At 28.8% G+C, this 22,407-nt stretch overlaps 1 non-coding gene across 1 annotated transcript; it reads left to right on the plus strand.

Moving 5' to 3' along the window:
* The first annotated feature begins 6,792 nt into the window (after window positions 1–6,792).
* On the plus strand, window positions 6,793–6,865 carry TRNAA-AGC (transfer RNA alanine (anticodon AGC)). Its single transcript has one exon. It is a non-coding gene; the product is annotated as a tRNA-Ala (tRNA).
* The last annotated feature ends 15,542 nt before the right edge of the window (window positions 6,866–22,407 follow it).

Below are 22,407 nucleotides of genomic sequence, written 5' to 3' on the forward strand. Positions count from 1 at the left end.
TACGACTTGCAAACTAAACTGTCATTTATTGTCTCAATAAACATCAGATCTTGAATGCTAATTAAATAGGTCAGTAACGTAAACCGCGTCACAGATAGAACTGACGAAACAGCTTCAACTCTTACTTTCACGCCTAACAAAACGTCTAGAGAATAAAAACTATTTATGTTGCATTATATGCTTGTTATAAACTTCACAATTTATTCTTCAATAATTCAAATTTTTTTTTTGATGAAGAGGCCTATAACGAGAGGCCTATAGATGAAGAGGACTATAACGCAAACATTGTATAATTCCAAGCTTGTTAATATGGATAAAATTCCAAAATAAATAACAAACAAAAAATTTCCCGGGTAAAAATTATTAATTGAAAGATACAGCCCTGGAAGTACTCTGCCATGGTTGACTGATATGTGTGTGTAACAAAATAACCTGACATTTTGGTTTCGTATAATTTAGATAATTATGATTAAAAGGATTATATTTAATCAAATTTTAAAAAAAAATTACTAAAAAAAAGTTATATATGTATATATATAGTTAGAATTCTGAGATATTACTGCAGTGGTTCCCATTTTTCTTTCGGCTATGGAATCCTATACGATTTTTTTGTAGCGGAACTCCGGTATTATAAGAAAAGTCCAATTGGAACTTTGAAAATGCTAAAAAAAGAAAGAAAATGGGGGAGAGAAAAAGGAAAAAAAAAGACTACTTTACATTTTGAAAATGTTTAATGTGAAGAATGAAAGATTATAAATTTGTTCTTTTTGCATGAGTTCTCTGAAAATGAATGAGATAAGCTGAATTTCGATTTTTCGAAAAGAACTGTAATAAATGTTGGAGAATGGTAATCAGACAAACGTAAATCTCTCCTTTTAAAATTAGTTATTTTTATTTTGAATTGAAAAGCTGAAATAGTTCAGAAAGCTCAATACTTGTGTAATTTTTTATAAATGCATATCCTTTTCATAATTTATTCAATATATTATTATTGAATTCTCTTAAAAATGCTTCCTAGTTTATTTATCGTTGGCATTTCGCACAAATAATTCCAACAAACGAAATATTAGATAATATATGAATTATTGATCGGATATGAATATAATCATAAGTGGACAGTAAAAGTTAAAACTCAAGAATTCACTGTAATCCTTCTAAGGAACCACTTTTGAGAATTCCAGCTCTGCAGTCACAATTTAAAAAAAAGAAAAAAGAGAACTGTAACAGACAAATGGACGGCTTAAAAAAAGTCACATGAATTTAAATGAATTTTACTGAAATTATGACTTAAAGATTAATCTCCATCTATTAAGTGTATCATGACAGTAAAAGGAGAAGTATATCAGTTAAGTATATCTTTTAAGTATATCAGGAAAATGAATTATTCCCTTATGTTGATAGTTATTACATTTTGATAAATACAATACAAATATTACAGCACAGATTAAATAATGTCAGAAAATATGTAAATATATGCTTGGGGAAAAAGTTAAAGTACAAAAAATGGTAACACTATCCTGAAATGGCTCAACAATATTTCCTCCTCCTGTCAGATTATTAAATTCGATGCTTCAATGTTTTATCCTTCTGTAAGATTACTAAACATTATGCTTCAATATTTTTATCTTCCCGCGTTCCTAATACTATCTTAAATTGAAGGATAGAGTGGGAGAGTTCGATTTTGGTGAAATTTGCTTTCTAGCTGACAAACTGTGAATTACACATTACTGGTCAAGAAGAAGGAATTACCATATCGGCATGTTATTGATTAATACACTTCGTCTGAGCCATTATGTCTCAGAGAGTTAGAGCGTTCGCCTTCAATGAGGTGTGCCGGATTCGAATACTAGTCGATACGAATTCTGCATCCGGCTTGCACCGACCACAGTGCTGACGTAAAATATCCTCAGTGGTAGACGGATCATGGGTTTGAGTCCCCTTGCCGTCAGGCTAACCGTGGGAGGTTCATGTGATCTCCCTCTCCATGTAACACAAATGCTGGTTAGTTCCATCATAAAGTCCTCCACGAAGGTAAATTTCTCCCAATACTTGATCAACACCTCTTAGAAGAAGGAAGGCCTCAGCGCGGATCAAATTAGTAGTCCGATGTGACGAAGTTAACTGCGCAGTTGATGAAAAATGAGAAAGATATCATTACGTTCGGGGTACTAAGCTGCGCTGTGGTTGAAAATACGAAATATATCATTACGTTTGAACTACTAAAGGATATTTATGGTAACCCGTGCAGAGGCCTACTCTTTTCTAGGAGGTGTTGACTTGATCCAGGAGTTCCCTTGTTTTCTGGATTGAGTTCAAAATTACAAACCTACAGTGCTGAGCATTAGTAGTTGTAAACCCGAAAATTGGGTCAGCTGTTCAACGATGGTTATAAAATAAAATAAAATTCGCAGCGCGTGTGTAGATAATTTAGTTTTATTATGCGAACTCTCTAAAGTTCTCTTGATTTTGAGTCATCCTTATTGATCGGTCATCACAGTTATTTTTAGATTAATTATTTTTTGTCCAGATTGTTATACAATTACAAAAGGCTCATACCTCAACAAATAATAAAAATTAGCGTTTTTTCATTTCGTTTCGATAACCTCTGCGAGCTGAACAAAGTCAGGTACTACCTGATCCGGCATTCACCCTTTAATGCTGTGCCCAAGAAAACTTCAGTACAGCGGTGGAAAAAGATAATTACAACAAAGGCTGAATATAGTTTTACGGGCTCCGGGACTATATTGATAGCGGGTCCCATCCTCAAAGCACAAAAAGGCCTTATTTTAATATTTTATAAAATTTTTGATGATTCTTTTAACAAAATTGTTGTCTTTATATGGGTATTAAAAAAATTCTGTCATTTTTCTTTTGAAAAAGCATTAATAAACACTATATTTTTTGTAAAGAATTTTGGTTGGGTTCTTAGCCGTTGAGGACCCGGGGACAAACTGTCCCTCTATATCCCATCCCTTCCCTTGAGTACGGCCTACTACATCACATGCAGTTTACATTAAATAATTTTCATAAATTGTCGTATAAAACAGTAATTTCTACTACTCTGTCACTGAAATTCTTGTATTTTTTTTTATTTTCCATAGACAGCATGTGTACCTAGGTATTGGGGTAAAATCGGGTAGTTTGACTTTTTCTAGAAAAAAAGTCATTTATAAAAAAAGGGGTACAGCTATCACTGGATATATGACAAATGATAGATTGTATACAGCTAAACAATGGATATCTTGCTTTGGCTAAATCAGACATTTTCTAGGCAGATCAGTTTCGCTCGAACTTCAAATCTTAAATACCCCTTATTATTGCATCACTCCTTAGTCACTAAAAAACACGTCTAGGTGTTAAAAGAGCACATCCTTCTGCTGGAATTGTTAAAAAAAAAGTCTTATCTGCAATTTTTAATTTGAATTAAACTATTCATACTAATTTCAGTAGAAACATTTAAAAAATATGATTCATTAAGTAAATAAAGAGAAGCTATCAGGTATTTAGAAGTTTTGAACGAAGTTTTTTCTTTTTTAGTTCGAAAAGTTCCGATTTGAAACCGAATGGAAATCACACATTTTCATAGCGATGCTAATCAATAATATTGCTGTTGTTGTTGTAGTTCATTTACTTCGCACTAGAGCTGCACTATGGGCTATTGGCGACGGTTAGAGAAGCATCTCTGAGGATGATTCGAAGACATGCCAACACAATTTTGATCCTCTGCAGAGGGGATGCCCCCCCGCCTCAGCAGCCTGATGGCCTGTGCGTGAAGTCGAGCACTTTACGGTAGAACAGTTTAACGAGGACCTATATCGCATACCCTCGGACCCTACAGAAACTGATCCAAGTGGTCACCCACCCGCACACTGACCGCAGCCAGTGATACTTGACTACTGTGATCTGAGGGGAACTGTGTCTTAACGATCAGTCTACTGCGGGACCATTAATATTTTAATAACTTTTTCTCTACGTTCTATATATTCTTGAATTTCTTCTTTGCATAAAAACCACGCAGTTTTTCGTAAGAACGATTTAAATTTTTTCCCACAGAATAATTTTTTTTTGCCATTAAAATTAAATTTTATTGCTACCTATTTCCCAAACTTCTTTATTATATTCAAAATGGTTGTTGCTTTCAATGATCCAGTTTGAAATGCTAAAAATGGTCGAGGAGCCTAATCACAAAAATCATATCAAGTGTATTTATTTTTTTTGTACAAAATTTTCACATTGCATAATAAAGTCTCGCTTGCATCTGAATTATTGAAAACATATCAAGACTATTAGAATCTAATAATTAGATAACGATTTCTACTATTCTTTTACCATAAGCACCGTGTTTTATGATTTGTTTTAAGGTATTTTCGATATACTTTATATTTTAAAACAACATTTTATAAAACTTATGCTCATAATAGTTTTAAATATTTTACTGAGTTATACTAAGGTAATACTGTATTATAAAATAAAATAAAAATACCTATATATACTGTATTTAAAAATACTAAAACTGCTTCTGTACTTAAAAAACTAATAGAGTGCTTAAAAATATTAAAAATAGTAATACTGTACTTAAATAAAATAAAAATTTTCCCATTCATCGAAATTCCATGGTTCTGGTTTCCTTCATTGGGCCAATGTCACTTAATTTTAATTTTCCGATATTTACTTAACAATTTATAACTGTAACGTTTATGTACATTACATGATTCACAGCATGCGTAGAGTGGAAAGTAGTATTTGCATTAACATACATAAAACTGTAAAATTGACAGATTTGATAAATTTAACGATTACTTTGTTAAGTGATCCCTTGATAGCAATTTTATTCTATATATGAATAAATTTCCTTATAAACAAACCGGTAGTAAATTGAATCTAAGCCGGTAAAAAATTAATCAAATAATTCATCTAATGCATGATAAATTAATCTAATAATAGTTAAATACAATTTACAAATATTGAATTTAATGAAGTTGCACACAAAAGTTTCATGTTGCTTGAATTTAGTTTGAATTTCATTCATCATTCAATCATTTACAAATATAGATAAGTATTTTCCTTGTCGTTTTATCTTTAATTTTGACATGTTCTTATTTTTTTCTTCTATCATATTTTTTCTCCATTTGTCTTTTCTTTAAAAAAGAAAAAAAAAATCAGTGGTGGAAATTTATCTGCAGATTCTCTACCCGGGTAAAATGAATGTATGAACACGTATGAATTCTGCCGACTTGAAACAAGTTGCAACAAAAATGCTTTCGAAGTTTAGCTGTGGACTTTCAGAGACAGCTAAATCGCAGGGTACTGAGATATTTTATCTGCCCATTGGGTATATTATTTTAAAGTATTAAAGCACCTTTTACCAACTCCTGGACAAAGAAAACGGAAAATGATGTTTCCAACTCCTGGTGTGGTCTTACCAATTAAATAGGATGTTTTTATGAAATTTAATTCAATCAGTTGAACATTTTAAATCTAAAGCTAAATCATTTTAAAGGTTTTATAATGATTAAATCTCAAGTTCAATTATTTAAGTAAATATAATTTGGATACTAATTAAATAAAATATTTTTATAAAATTTAATTTAATCAGTTGAACATTTTAATATCTAATACTAAATCCCTTAAAAGGATTGATTAAGGATTAAATCTTCAGTATGTTTATTTAAGTAAATATAATTTGTAGATAACATTTGAAAATCTTAGTGAAAAAATATACTAAAATGACAGTGAAAAAGGGAGAACTTCAGGTTTTAAAACATTTTATGATCTAAAGCGAACTTAAATTTCTGAACTAACAGTTTAAAGAATGCCTTCATGCTGGAAGGATTTTCAATGTTCGATATTTTAAGTAAAATAACGCACTTGAATTAGAAACGTTTCTTTAAAAATCTTCCAAAATAGACAGAAGCTTAAAAATTAAATTTAATTAACATAAACAGTCGGACCTCTATTGAATGAAGTCGCTAAATCCCCATAATAAGTTCGTTATATAGAAAATTCGCTGAATTGAAAATCAACTTTTGAAATACTTAAACAACAAAAAACTGGTTTTTAAATTCCTAAACCCTAGATATAATTAAAATATTAATTGATACACCTTTATCTTGTAAACTAATATCCACTATTTATTTTATAAATCTTAACCATTAAAGAAATCTGCTTGGAAATCAAGAATAGAGCAAAACATTATTCAGTGTTACGCTATCATACTACATACATTTTTAACTTTAAAAAAAACTAAATTTAGGTATAAAATTATAGCTGCAACTTAATTTTGATTGTTACTGATAAAATCTGTTAATTTTGTCTGAATTTTTCGTTTGAAATGCAAACAAAAAGAGAGAGGGATTTCACTGCTTTCTTTAAAAGTTAAGTGGCTTCGAAAATCAATCCCTATAAAATGCATTAATAAGTTCGAAATGTTCTGAAATATTTTGGGAAAGTGGAGTAAAAAAAAAGTTCGCTTAATGAGAAAATCTGCTTCGCTATTTGGAAGTTATTTTACGAAGAAATTTCCAAACTGTTCTTGGCTCCACGAAAAAAAAATCGCATAATAGAGAAATTCGCAAAATGCTAGTTCGTTAAATAGAAGTCCGACTGTAAATAGAGTTTTGCTATAATTTAACGTAAGGAAAACAAGCAAAACTAGTTTTATCTAAGATGAAGAAAAGAGTTACCGTCATTTCTACCTGTGACATTGTTCACGTGCTGACTGACCTATTTAATTCGCAATCAACACCAATTGTTTAATGGGAGATTAAATTGCGATTTCGTTTACTAATCGAGGGGGGCGTAGCTCAGATGGTAGAGCGCTCGCTTAGCATGCGAGAGGTACCGGGATCGATACCCGGCGCCTCCATTATTTTTTCTTTGCGGTAAATTTGACGAATAAATTGTTGCATTTTAACTTCAGTTTCCTTAAGTTGAAGTTTTAATTACAACATGTCAGCGACCAGTTTAGTCTTGATTCATAAATTTTTGGGAAGTTGTAAGTCTTTTTTGATTATAGAAGCTCCTAATTAATTCTTACAATAACGCGAAAAACCGGTTTTGTTCCGTGCATTTCATAGATTCCTATTCGATGTTTTTATTTATGAAAAACTTATTGGTACGATTTTTGTTATTCTTAAGTTTGTATTTCTAATTTTATCAAAGCTGGTTATGTTTTTGACATTTTCTTTTTTCTTTTTTTGCTAAAAATGTTCCTCAAATGCACTTGTGGATAAGCGCAGTTCTTATTTTCCTTTTTTATTTGTCGGTATTTGTATTGAAAAATTTAAATATATTTGTCGAAATAAAATAAATGGACCAACGTGACATTTTAGTTTAGATAATTATAAATAGAAATTAAGCATAATACGTATAATATAATGCATATTTTAATACAAGAATAAAATATTTTGTTTACTAGGAACTCAGAAATATCACTTTCATTAAATTTAACTGCGAAATTATGTTATGTCAAAAGGATTTTGACGTATACATTTAAATGACAAAGACATTTTATGACAATATTATCAGCAGTATTTACAACTTCTTTATTTCCCGCTATTCTTCTGAAAACACTTCATAGCGAAGGTAAATTTTTCAATAAAATCTATCTAAATTCATGTTTCATTAAGTTATTCATTTATATACAGACTGCTATAAATTACATGTTTATCTGTTACAGGTTAGAATTAAAAAAAAATCTTATCTATAACAGACAAACATGCAATTTGTGACAGACTGTATATAAATGAATAAAAACATAGAATTTAGATGGATTTTATTTAAAAATTTAACTTAAGTGTTTCAGGAAAATAGAAGGAAATAAAGAAGTTGTAAATACTCCTGATAATAGTGCCATAAAATGTCTATGCCATTTAAATGTACATGTCAAAATCATTTTGATATAGCATATTTTCGGAGTTAAATTTTATGAAAGTGATATTTCTGAATTCCTAGAAAACAAACAACTTTATTCCTGCATTGAAATATGCATTATATTATACATATTATGCTTAAATTCTACTTATAATTTTCTAAACCAAAATGTCATGTTGGTCGATATACTTCACTCTTTAGCAGGAATGAAAGAGTTTAAATGCAATATTTGTAAATACACATTAAATAAAAAAATTTAATTTTCAATAAAATATGCATTATATGAAATCATGTATAATATTATATAAAGTATTCTAAAAAATTATATCATATATCATATATAATATCCTAATTATATCACATATAATACATCATATATAATATTCATATATAATATTCTAAAAAAGATGAACATTTTTCGTCAATTACGTTGCAGGATTTTTTTTTATTTACAGTTTTTAATCAACTTTTATTATAAATATGATACTTTTGTATGGTTTCTAAAATAACATGCTGTGTCAATATTTGAATTAATTCTTTTTGCATATTTGTAACAAAGCAAAATATTTTTTTCTTTTTATCATTGATTGTTAGTTAGTCTGTTAGAATGGAATCACCTGGAGCATAGTACTTAGTAAGCCTATAGTACATTAAACTCATAGTAATATTAATGGAATATTAATTGGAATTCCTTTTTTTTTCTCCTTTTTTTTACCCAATTATTTCCAATCCCAATAATCAATCACTAGTCATTAAGACTATGACATACGACACTTTTTATTTTCTCTTGTTAACTGAAATTATTTAAACATGTATTCAAAGCTGTACAGTTCATGTTTTTTTCATGTTCATAGAATATTTTTCATTCATGCACGTTAAAAAAATCTGGAATTATGCAATGTTTGCATTTTATTTGCCGTTACTGATTCTAATTAAAAATTAGCTTTAACTTTTGTTAATTAATAATTCTAAATATTGAAACATGGATAAATTGCTTATAATAAACATATATTGTAACACAAATAGTTTTTACTTTTTAAGTCCTTTTATAAAGCGTGAAAGAAAGAGTTGAAACTGCGGCGACAGTTCTACCTGTGACGCGGTTTACCTTACTGACCTATTTAACTAGTATCAAACAGCTGATGTTCCTCGGAAGTTGAAACTGCGGTTTAGTTTATGATAGGTAGGGGGCGTAGCTCAGATGGTAGAGCGCTCGCTTAGCAACCTTTTTTCACAACTAAAACGATGTAAATTAATGATTGCACCATATATATGATATATTTAAATGTTAGAACTTGTTCGTTGTGAAATATTCTTAATTTGAACTCCTTTAGTTATATTAAAATTTATGTTTATTGTTTTGGTTAAATTTAATTTTACTTGTTACTAATTTTACTTAATTTTATTAATTTTACCAATAATTTTCACTTTAATTTTATTAATTTTACTTATTGATTTTATTAATCAATTTTACTGACCATTTTATAAAATGATGCGGGTATTCAAAGTTCAGTTTCGAAGTTGCAGTTTCTTTAAATTGGGATTTTTATTCAAAATATCAGTTACAAGTTTGTATTCATTTTTCCGGAATTTCGGGGGAGTTTTCGAGCTTTTTTTATGAAAATTTTTGCAAATGTGAGAACTCTTGACAAATTTCAACTGTAAGTTCCTACGACGGATTTTATTCAGTACAATTTACAGATTACTACTTGATATTTTGTTTTCTAAAATGTATAGGTACCATTTTGTTAAGTTTTAATTTGTATTTCCAGTCCTGAGGAAATTTCCAAACTGAATATATATATATAACATTTTCTTTCCTTCTTTTTTCCTTAAATAAGTCGTACCCAAATTTTCTCCTATTGCCTCTTAAGAAATAACTAATATTATTATTATTATTGAAAAATGATAAGAGAAAAAATATAGTAAAACATGCCAGAAATGTAAGCGCTCTGACACATTATAGAGGGAAAATATAAGAGACACGTCTAATTTTCACGAAAAATATGCACTTGTTTGTTGAGGACCTACTATTTTAATTTTTTATAAATTTAATTTAAAGCTCTTATATTATTTTGGGACATTTATAAAAGATAATCATGAAATTATTAAAAAAAAGCATAAAATGCTCTAGCTTTAGATTTTTTAATCCCTGACATCTCGTCTTTTTTAAAATCATTTGCGTTTCATGTTAAACATACTTTCACTGACTCTAGCTTAAAAAAATACAAGGGAATTTTTTTTCATTTTATAAAGATTAATAAAACCTTTTAAAAAATAATGTCATTTTTGACGCACTACATAAAAATAAATAACCAACATTTTCCATACTTTTTTTAAAGAAGTTTTTTGACAAAAGCTATGCCCAATAAGTTTAAATGGATGACACTATGAATGGTTGCAAGTGTAATTAACGATTAAAAACCTTAAATCATAGCCTTTCCCAATTAGTCGGGACCCTGATGAGGCTGCCCAGGATTTGCTGATTACCGCCTACGTCATTATGTAGGGGCAGAGACCAAAGGGGTCCAACGCGCGAATCCCGCGCTTCCTCTCAAAAAATCGATTGCAATTATGAAACCCACTGCTAAATAATTAGCCTTTTTCTTTTACTCAGCGCATTAACATTTTGCTGGTCCTTTCTACTTTCCACAATTATGTTAATTGCGAGTGGCATCGCTTCTCCCCTTTTTCCTAGCGGAGAGGTGGATAACTAACTAGGAAAAGAGTAAAGTTCGAAGAGTGAAAAAAAAAAGTTATTTTTTTTATTCACTTCTTTGCTCTTCTCTTCAAAAAAGAACTTTTTTTCGATCGTTTGCTTCCGACTTCGCGTTCCATGCATCGTTTTTTTTTCTCCTACTCTTTATTCTTTATCATTTTTTTCCATATTTTTTTTTTATATATATTGTTTCTTTTGCCGAATACGGTTTGATAATCCGCGATGTTTGAAATCGTCTGCGAATAGAGTTTTTATTTCGAATAAAAAAAAAAAGTGATGTTTTTTTGCTCATCAACATTATGCGTTAGATAGCTTTAATTTTTAGATCCTCTTTTTGAAAAACAAATAGGCTTCACCTTTCATAAAAATAATTGCTACCCAATCGCACGAGTTCAAACAGCTTACAGAAAAACTTATTTTTATTTATTCGAATGTTTTTTTCTTTTTCTTCCTTTGGCTTCTTTTCAAATAATTCCTACAATGTTTATAATACAATACGTAGGAAGTACTTAGCTGCTTTTGTTTTGCTATAATCTATAGCTCTTGATAATGGCCAGTAAGAATATTTTTCAAAAGACTTTCGGTGTAATTAACTTTTTTCATCGCATTTGTCGAAATTCCTAAAAAAAGGCTTTATTTTATTTATTTATCGATAATAAATCGGCTCGAACAATTACTAAATTAGTGCATTGATACAATTGAACTATTGTTGTAAATTCTCAGAAACTTTTTTACACTAATATATAACATATTAATTTTATGATCTAAACGCTTATAACAATTAACTGCTTCATATCTGTAAACAATATATATTGTTTATAGATAAAAGAAATGAAAAAAAAGGTAAACAATTTCCTTATGAATACTAGCAAAAGTTTTTGTTTGTAAATCATTGAATCAAAATGAACCTAAAAAAATCTTTGAAGATGTAATATAAGAGAATCATGAAATCCATTCATGCGATGGCTAAAAAATAGTTCTTTTTATAGATGAAGGATTTTTTTATTATTTGAAGTGGAAACAATTATCACAGCCATTTATTGTAAACCATTCTCATTTATTAGTTTACTACTGAAACTTCAAATCATTACAGTTACTCTTTCTTTTTAAAAAAAGAAAGAAATATTTACCTTTAGCAGTAAACTGCTGAAATTTGAAATCATTCGCGATATCATTTAATAAAGCTGTCTCATTTGTTATTTACTTTTTAATGCTCATAACTTTAATAAATCTCATACAAAATTATTGTAAACCATTCTCATTTATTTGTTTACTACAGAAACTTCAAATCATTGCAGCTACCTTTTTTATCAAAAAAAACCATTTACTTTTATTAGTATACTGCTGAAACTTGAAATCATTTCCAATTTTATTTAATAAAGTTGTCCCATTGGATTTCTTACTTTAAAAATCAATCTCGTTACCTTTAAATATACCAATCTCATATCGAAAATTAAGATAATTTTCCTTATCATAATTAGTAAATCATTCTGGCTTATTTGTTTATTATTATAAATTGAAACCATACTTAAAACCATTTAACAGCCTTAATTTGTTTGTTTGCTATGTAAAATTGAAATTATTCTCTTAACCAGTTAGTAACCCAGTTTCATTAATTTGTTTAATAATGAAAATATTCTCATATTCATTTGACTATCAAAAATTGATGTCATACCTAATTTTTCAAAACTATTATCATTTATTTATTTGCTATTGCAAACTTTCTCATAACCATTAAATATAATTTCTATTTACCTGTTTATTTGTTTACAAGTGAAGATTGCTCAGATATTTTAATTGTTTGATCGCACGAAGCGTATATAAGCTTGTGATATGGCCTATGATGAACCAACCCTATTTGACCTATATGTTTATTGCATTTTGCATCCCAAGTGGCTCTGTAACAAAGAAAGTTAAAATAAAAAAGTTACTAACTGTTTGAAATGACAAATGTCAAGACACATCAGATATATATATATATTAAGNTTTAAAGTTTCCTCAAGCGCAAGCATAAAGAGGCAATAGCATGAATGTATTTCTTATAAAAAATATGAATTTTATTTCCTTATACATACTTAAACATTAGGAATATATATATATATATATGATGTAAACTGTGTGAAATGGTGGTATCTCGGGATATTCATCATATTGAAAGAAAGAAATAATAATGCATTGGTATTTATTTTTGTTTCCGAAAAATGAAATATGTTTTTTTTAAAGTCCTCTATCTGTTGTGCCTTTCCATTTTAAACAGTTTGTACCCTTCTTTAACTTTCTCTGTTACAGCGCCATATGTAAAGCTAAATTCTTCAAACTATAGGTCTCATAGAGTTACTTTTTCTTGGGGGATTCGAATCTGCATTAAAATTATAGGGTTTTATATGAAAAATCCCCCCTCCCTATCCTGCCACCAGGTGATGGGGGGGGGATACGATCATATCATTTTTTCATTGGATAGCCTTAAAAAAATGGAATACGTCTATTTTCACTTTTTCGATTCGATGTATGTTTCCCGCTGAATATTTTATCCCTTTTAAAGTTTTTTTTACACCTTGTATATAGGTGCATTAGTAAAACACTACCAGACAATGACTATAGAATATTTTTTTAAATGTCAATAAGAAATATTACAGTTAAAACTTGCAAAAAAAATTATTAATTTCAATGCACAAATCGAAGTGTTAGAAGATGCTTTACATCGGCATTACTACATGTGTCACTGTGTTTATTCCAAGAACAATTTTTAATTTCTTTTGACAACGAAAATACCTGTTTGTTTTAGCTAGGATCTAAATTTCTTTATAAATAAATTAATATTCTTTTACATTAAAAAAATATAACATTATTTCAAGAAAAAAATGCAATATTCTTTTATGTCAAAGTTATACCATTCTTTTATGTCAAAATCATAACATTCTTTTATGACAAAAGAGTAGTATTCCTTTATGTTAAAAATATAACATTCTTTTATATTAAAAATTCTTTTATGTCTAAATTATAACATTCTCTTATGACAAAAGCGTTGTATTCTTTTGTATCAAAATTATAACATTCTCTTATGACAAAAGCGTAGTATTCTTTTATTTTAAAAATATAACATTCTTTTTGTCAAAATTATGAAATTCCCTTATGACAAAAGTGTAGCATTCTTTTATATCAAAATTATAACATTCCCTTATGACAAAAGAGTAGTATTTTTTTACATCAAAATTATGACATTCTTTTATGACAAAAGCGTAGTATTTCCTTATGTTAAAAATATAAAATTCTTTTTAAAAAATATTATTTGCTTTCAGCTAATATAATCTCTTAATAACCAAATTTTAAACTTAGTGATTTGCTGATATTTTATAAATATTCCTCAAACTCTTTTCTCAAACATCGATCTTATTCACCAGTTGCTTTAATTTCTTTGCAACTATTTTCCTTCTTCTGTCTCAGACTATTATCTCTTCTTTCCGTTCCAATAAAGCTCCATTTCCATCTATTCTCTATTTGACAAACACTATTCCTCCCTTTAAACTCTAAACAAGTTCTCTGCGAAACAGAATAAACCCTTTTGGTTGAGTTGCAAAACTCTCACTTCTAAAGAAAGCGAAAGATAACAAGCTTTAATTAAAATTCTAGTAGCGTTTCTTCGCTTTAACAATAGTCTTATTATAGTGAAGAACAACCTGTCGAATTAGTTGAATGTATTCTTTCCAAGCTGAGTTGAGTTGTAGAAGGAAAGCGATTCTTTATTCGTCCCTTCTTTTCAGAGCAAAGTACACAAAGTTCAATTTTTTAATCGTTTTCTTTTACATAAGAAAGATTCTTTAAATTATTTTTTGCTTTTTTTTTAATCAAAAGAGTTTTTAGATAGAAGTTTGTTTAATTACAAAAAATAATAATTAAAAGTTGGTTTGCAACAGTTATTTTTTAAATTTTGGTAAAGAGTTTTTAAGAATTCGTCAAATTCATATTGAGTTGAGTAGCAGAAAAAAAAACCCAATTATTTATTTATTTATTTAATTTTTCTTTCCTTGTAAATTACGTAAATTTCTTTTTCAAATCTTTTTCTTCTGGTAACAAAAGATATTTATTCCAAACTTTTATTTTACTTTTTGCTATTTTAGTGTTAAATAATCAGCTTTTAGGCACAAAATAGTTTGTTAATTATTAAAAACATAAATTAATAATATTTGGTTTGGAGTTTCATAAAATTATTTTACATTTATATTTTTCACAAGTAGAAAACAAGTCTTTTTCCTACTTTTCTTTCAAGTGTAGAATATGCAGTGTTCCTTTTCTGATCGTTATTTATGTATTTATTTATTTGTTATTATTATTATTTTCTGCTACAAAAATATTTATGAGTTCCCCAAATTATTATTATTAATTTTTCGTAATGTTTGCTTCAAATAATGATTTTATGGGCACTAAATAGTGTAGGTAATTAAAACTAAGCATTATTTTTTTAAAGATGCTGTAAGGAGTTTTTTTAGAATTCGGTACTTTAAACATTCGAAATTTTTTGTTCAGACAACTTTTAAACATACAGACATTTTGCACTTTAAACATATAGATATTTCGTATTTTACACATACAGAGTTTCAAAAACATAACAACTTACATAACATTACTTTCATGGGTCGTCATTAGGCAAATTAAAGCTGTAATACTTTCTTATATTCTAAGCAAGGATGATAGCAGATGCAACGAATTTCTTATGGGGAAATATTAATGCATTTTTCTCATATTTACATTAAGAAATAATTGCTTTAATATATTTCTTCCTTCTAAAAACTATGAATTTAAAGTTTCCTCAAGCGCAAGCATAAAGAGGCAATAGCATGAATGTATTTCTTATAAAAAATATGAATTTTATTTCCTTATACATACTTAAACATTAGGAGGTTAGATCCATAACTTTCGTATAAATAAAATTATTTAGTACAACCTACCTATCGTCTATGAATTTTTAAATCTGGACATAGCTGGAAATGCGTGTTTACGACAATGTACAGTGAACGAAAAAAAAAAAAAAAAAAAAAAAAACGATCCATCTTGAATAACTTTTGTTCCAATGGTCGGATCGTCACTTTCTAAGACTTAATCTTGATGGTTTGAGGAGATGACCTCAAATAGGATAATTAGTTAGTGCAGACGATATTTTAAGAAACGAAATAAAACAGAAAAATGAAATTTTTTTGAATAAACATACCATTTTTTTTCTGACCCCTATATTTAGTAGCTCCGCAATTACAGTAATATGGTTCCAATATTTTGGCCTGGAGCCAAAATATTGGAACCAAAGTTTGAACCTTTTTGGGCATTTCGATACATCTCAAGAACTATTTAATTTAATTGAAAAAAATTGAATTTAAAAAGCCAGACTTGAAATTCAATTTCTCAGGAACTATTCGACCGATTTTGCTCAAATTTGGTACGATTGGGATCATACCTCACAGATTGCAGCTACGACCTACTTTTTTAGGGGTCAGAAATCTGAGTCCGTTAAAAAAAAAAAAGGATGTGTTTATTCAGAGAAAGTACGTTTTCGTGCCTGATTTCATAACTTAAAATATCACTGCACTTATTAATTAGATACTTCAGGTCCCCTCTTCGAGCCATTAAGATTGATTCATTGAGCGTGAAAATCTGATCAAAAGTTGTTCAAGGTGGTCCGTGTTTTTATTTTAATTAATTAATTAATTTATTTATTTTGAGCACTGTACATCAATTGATTTGTTCAGAGTCAATTCATAAAAAATAAAGTAACAATTGCGGATTCTTTGGTATGTTTATTTATTGTTTAGAATGTAAATAATGTAAATAATTTTGTCTATATGCTGAGCATAAATAATGCAAACTATGATTATGTATCCAACTGAAACAAGGGAATACTTTTTTTTGATGGATTCGGATTTCTTACTTTCAAGATATATAGGGGGGTAGCCACTGTTGGGGAAATATGGTCCCAATTGTTTGGTCAGGAGAGCAGTCCAAATGCTTGACCTCTTAACGTTAATTATTGTTTTTTGAGTATATCGCCATACCTCGATGCATTTTTAAGCGTGACTCCTGCGTTTTAATCAGATAAGTATTACTAATTTAGCAAACAAACTTCGTTATTTTTAGAAAAAAATTGTTATTTTAACACACGTACACAAAAAAAAAACTCGCTAATTTTAAAAAAAATATATAAAAATAATTATGACAGCAGTCTGTCGGTGAGAGCTGCGAGTAAAATTCGTTCGACCTGTCAACGCCCGGATTCGAATCAGGGTCATTTCATTGGGAGGTCAGTGTTCTGTTCTTGAAGCTACCGAAGTCCTATTTTTTATTATGAAGAAAAATCTTAAACTATATTTATCTTAAAGCCCACATTGAAATCATATAAGCGTAATAATTTTTAAAACTATGATGACCCACCTCCTATGTAAAACTGTTTGGTAACTTACCAAAAACTTTTATCTAACGAAACATAATAATCTAGGAGAGTGTTATTTGACAATTTGCAGTTTTATTTATGTAAGATGTTCAAAACTATGAAATAATTGCTGAAAAGTAAGATCAGATGTAGAAAATTATCGTAAAAGGATTCGAAAAAAAAAAGTAAAGTTATCGTACTGTAAGCAAAATTGAAGGGCAAAAACTAAAATTTGAATTGGCGGTTTTAAACCGTTTACAATTAGGATGATAAACAAAGAAAAAACGTTTTGTCAACAAAACAATTTTAAATCCTTAAATATAAGAAAAAAATAGTCCTTAACCCTAGAATGCCTAAGGAAGTCATTTTGACTGCTTTTAATTTCAATTAGAAAAACAATGATGACACAATATGACACAATTTCATAGAATTTTGTGACTTTTTGAACAACATATAATTTTTTTCATTGTTAATATTTACTAACAACTTGTTACATAACTGTAAATAATATAAAAAATGTTAAAAATTAATTCTAAACAAATTTATTGAAGCATTCACAATCTAGTCATTTTGACTGCTTTTGGGCAATATAGGTATATACTAATTTTCCGTCTTTCTAGTGTTAAAAATGGGAGAGAAAGGAATTCGTTATATTTCGACATTTTGAGGATAATTGTTAAAAACAGAAAAAAAAACCTGTATTTTTCTTTAACACTAAACGAACCATAACCGGTCAAATGACCGTTTAAGAACTTTTGCATCGAAAATGCGCTTATCATCTTATCGTTTTTGCACATTTGACACTATGACTTCTTCTAACAATTATATATACAGTTAATATTAAATTAATATATTTTTTTTTTCGTATTTTGTTTGCTTCGAATAATACTTGTCGTATACCTGTTTCTACCACAATCGGTCATTTAACCGGGAGAACAATTTATTGCTTTAGAAGGTTATCGGATCAGAAATGACGATGCAATGCGTGTTCAACGTATTGCATTCTATTAGTTGCACATTTCTGCAAAGACTGTTGCGTAGTGAGTTCAATCAGAATAAATGCGAATTCAAATTTTAAGAAAGAACCTAAAATTTTAAATTGCCATTTTTGTGTCAGAAAAAGTGACAAAAACTAAATGTTTTGGAAAGTAGCTTATATTTTATTTTGATAGCTTTATTTCATCTCCAACTAACTGTTAGTTTTTACCCAATAAAATGTCGAAACGATTAAGACAGCACGAGTTCTTAGATGGAATAATATTAATTATAAGAATAACAGAAATAATAATAATTAGAAGAAATATGTTTGCGGAAGATGTACAATGGAAACATACCTGTATATGTAAAATACGCGTTGAGCAATGAATTAAAAATTCTTTTTCTTTGTGTTTTAAATACGTAATTAGCAATATACAATTTTGTTTAATTATAATAAAGTTTTTTTCTATTTAAATTCCTTCCTAACAACCATATTTCATTTGACTGGCTATGGCAGAAATAGGTACATATTAAGTGTTGGTATGTTTAGTGTAAAACAGTTTATTCTCTGTGAAAAATCTGTCTATTTTTGTAGAATTTACAGTTATTTTTTACAGTGTACGACTCAAAATGTCATTAATAAAAAACAAAACGAACATTCTTATAAATTATTTAATTAAAATTGGATTGAGAAAAATCCCACCATTAATCTATACAAGATAAGACCAATTCAATAATATTTTAATTTATCATAATAAAACATCATTTTGAGTAATATCATAAAATGTGAGTCAGAGTTCAATCATTAAAATTTAATTAATTTGGCCGCTTTTCTTTCTTGAGTTTAGGGTATATAATTATTAAAATTCTAATAATAATAGTATTTTTTTTTAATAAAACTCATATAAAATGAAATGATAATTTTAACTGTAATTATAGGAGGTATTTTCGAAAGACTTAGCGGCACTTAATTAAATTCTTCATTGGAAGTTATTCCTTCACAATGGTAGAAACTAGAATAGAAATGTTTTTAAATTACTTCCAGTAAAAATTTGGCTGTAAGGAGTACAGTATAAGTATGCAGAATGAAATTTTTTGCCTGCATGTTTAAAAGTTATGATTAATTCTCTGAATTCTCTGAAACTAATAATAAATTCTTCATATTTTCTTTTTTCTTTTTTTCAAATACGCTAATTTTGTTTGATCGAATATTAATCTTAATGATTTACGAGATTATTGCTAAAGTGCTTGTTCGATCTGAATTACTTACATATATATAAAAATTGATGTCATGTTTGTAATGTGTGATTTCAGAGAAATGTAGCTTAATTTATTTTATTTCATAGCCGTCGTTGAACACCCGACCCAATTTAGGGTTTACGTCTACTAATATTCAACTTCGTAGCTTTGTAACCGTCGGAGCCTTCTGAACCCAATCCAGAAGACAATGGAACTCCTGGATCAAGTATTCGGAAAATTTTGCCTTCGTGGAGGACTTTTTGATGCAACTAATCCGCATTTGCGTTGCATGGAGACCAAATGCCTCCAAAACCTTCCACGGTTAGTCTGATGCCGAAGGGACTCTATCCCATGATCCGTCTACCACTGAGAATATTTTACTGCAGCACTGTGGTCGGCGCGATCCGGATGTGGAATTCGTATTGACCAGCCATCGTTAGGATTCGAACCCGGTTCACCTCATTGGAAGGCGAACGCTCTATCCTCTGAGCCATAACTTATAGTATAGTATACAACAATAAGTACTGTTTGACCTGAATTACTTATACAATCGAATCCTTTTTTATCTAATTACAAGTGATCGAAATAATCACAACGCAATAACAAAAATTTCGCTGTTTCAATATTTGCGCTAAGAAAAATTATAATTCAAAATTATTTGTTGCAATAGAATTTTTCGTACAAAACAATTAATAAATATTTCACAGTTTTGATGTATTTGTCCTCTACATTTAGGAAAATATCAATGCAATATTTAAAAACCTCACAAAAACTATTAAATTAGAACAGACAACGAATTTATTAATACTACTTAACAGACAAATGTACCGTAATTTTTTTTCTTCTTCTATACAAGTGACTTAGAGCTTGAAGGTATTATAAAACTTCTTTAAACAATGTACATGTTCAAACAAAGTATTGGAAAAGTTTTTTAGTGCCGATAAATATCTCTTCACAGTTTCCAAATTGAGCAAGGAAACTATATAGACATAGAAATGTTTTATTCTACGCGTTGGTTACTTTTGAAGAAAGGTAAAAATTTCTCGATCAGGGAAGAATTGTTGCTTATTTTTGTCTCCCTTAAATCGGATGATCCATTTTTTAACATCGCTATTTTAAATGCATTGTTTCTATTAAAATTCCTTTGGGGATTCGAAAAATATTCGTGATTTTGAAATTTTCGCTATTTTAGATTTCGCTAAATTGGGATTTGACTGTTTAAAAAAATTGACGTCATGTTTGTAATGTGTGATTTCAGAGGAAATCAAAGCAGAAAGTTTTCATTTCATAGATTCCCGCTTCCCAGGAAGAAGATCCAAGGAAGATAATAATAAAAATTCTCTTTATATGTTACCGAATTTATAAGTTAGTAATCCAATTCATCAATTTTTTTAAAAAAAAGTCGCATTTTTAAAATTTGAATTCGTAAAAATTATACGACCGATTTCAATTACATTTTAATTTTTGCCATTTGCAATTACATTCCTTAAAATGACGTAAAAATCTGTTTACCTTAGAACTAAATCGTACGAATTGAATAAAATTATACATTAAAAAAAAAAAGAACACTAAAAAGTATTTTTTTGAATGGAATTGATATTGGATAAACGAATTTCCAAAACCTTTTCAATTCTCTTAAAAATCCTTGAAATATTATGAAATACGTGAAAAGTAAAAGTAATTAAAGTCTTCAACAGCTCTCCTGATCAAACGTTTTATTTTAATTTATAACCGTGGTTGAGCAGCTGACCCAATTTTGGGTTAACAGCTATTAATGTTCAACTCCGTAGCCTTGTAATTTTGAACCCAATACAGAACACTAGGGAACTCATGCATCAAGTATTGGAAGAAATTTCCCTTCGTGGAGGACTTTTTGCTGGAACTATCCCACATTTGATTTGCATGGAGAGAAAAATCACGAAAACCTTCCATGGTTAACCTGATGGCCCAACGAGTTCGAATCCCCTCTGATCCACCACAGTTCTGACCAAACGATTGCCTCTACCTTTTGAAATGCTTGATTCTAACTCGGGACTTTTCCAAATTCTCAACTCCGGTCCCTAAATAATTTATATTAAGAAATGGTATGGTATAGCGTGCACTTAAATTTGGGTATTATTCCCTTAATTTTTATTTTGTGGCAATGAAAATAACGATAAAAATATCGCCCACAACCCTTCATCATTTTCGATTCAGGGGATAGCGTGTTTTAACCTAGAAATTTATTTTTTCATGTGTCAGATATGCATACGCATGCATCCTATATTTATTATAATAATATTGCAAAACATATTTTTTTTAAAAAATGAGATATTATCTGAAATATTTATTTAACTACATTTTATTTTTTTAAAGAAGTCCTTTTCTATACATATTTTAGAAAGATAATTTTTCTTAAATTTTTTTTCCATGAATAAAATTTTAAATAAATGATATATGAAATGCTTTCAAAATGTGGGTTTGTTTCTGTATTTAAATGTACACATCAGTGTTTACTTCAATTCAAATCTATTAAAATTTTCATAAAGTCTATACATAAAACGAACACAAAATAGTCATGTTTAAAAAAAAACTGCATTTCAAATTGTAAGCTTAGAAACAGTTTCTTGTAAAAGTTCTAAATATTATTTGTAACCAAAAATTTCAAAAATTGAACTTTTGTCAGAAAAAAAAAAATACGAAGTATTTATAAACGCGTGTTACTAAACAAGGATAATAAGAAATATTTCTAGAAAATTTAAAAAATATCTCTCGAAATATTTTTTATGATGCTTGACGTATGAAGTAAACTGTGTAAGCATAGTTTAGTGGACACAGAAAAAATCCAGTACGCCAATAAAAACATTAAAATGAAAAAGCTTTATTATTATTTTTAAGTTGTTAAAAATTCATTGTACAGTGGCGTAACTACCACTGCGATTATTAAACATCAATTTACTAGTACATAAGGCGTGCTAACTAGATTTAATCTTGGGGTCCCGTTTTTCCAAAATTATTGACCGCGTAACGTCGCCATCACCTTGTACTGCCTCAGCCTTCAAAAATTAGATAGGTAAATATTAGAAATGTATTACAGTGTAAGTCAAAATGAGTGTCACAATTTCATAAATGCTTTACGCAGCATGTACTCAATGCATTCATTAAAAATGTACGTGCATGCCTCAGATGTTATGATTGCAAGTTT

This window comes from Parasteatoda tepidariorum, chromosome 6, assembly GCF_043381705.1.
Source record: "Parasteatoda tepidariorum isolate YZ-2023 chromosome 6, CAS_Ptep_4.0, whole genome shotgun sequence".
Classification (NCBI taxonomy): Eukaryota; Metazoa; Arthropoda; class Arachnida; order Araneae; family Theridiidae; genus Parasteatoda; species Parasteatoda tepidariorum.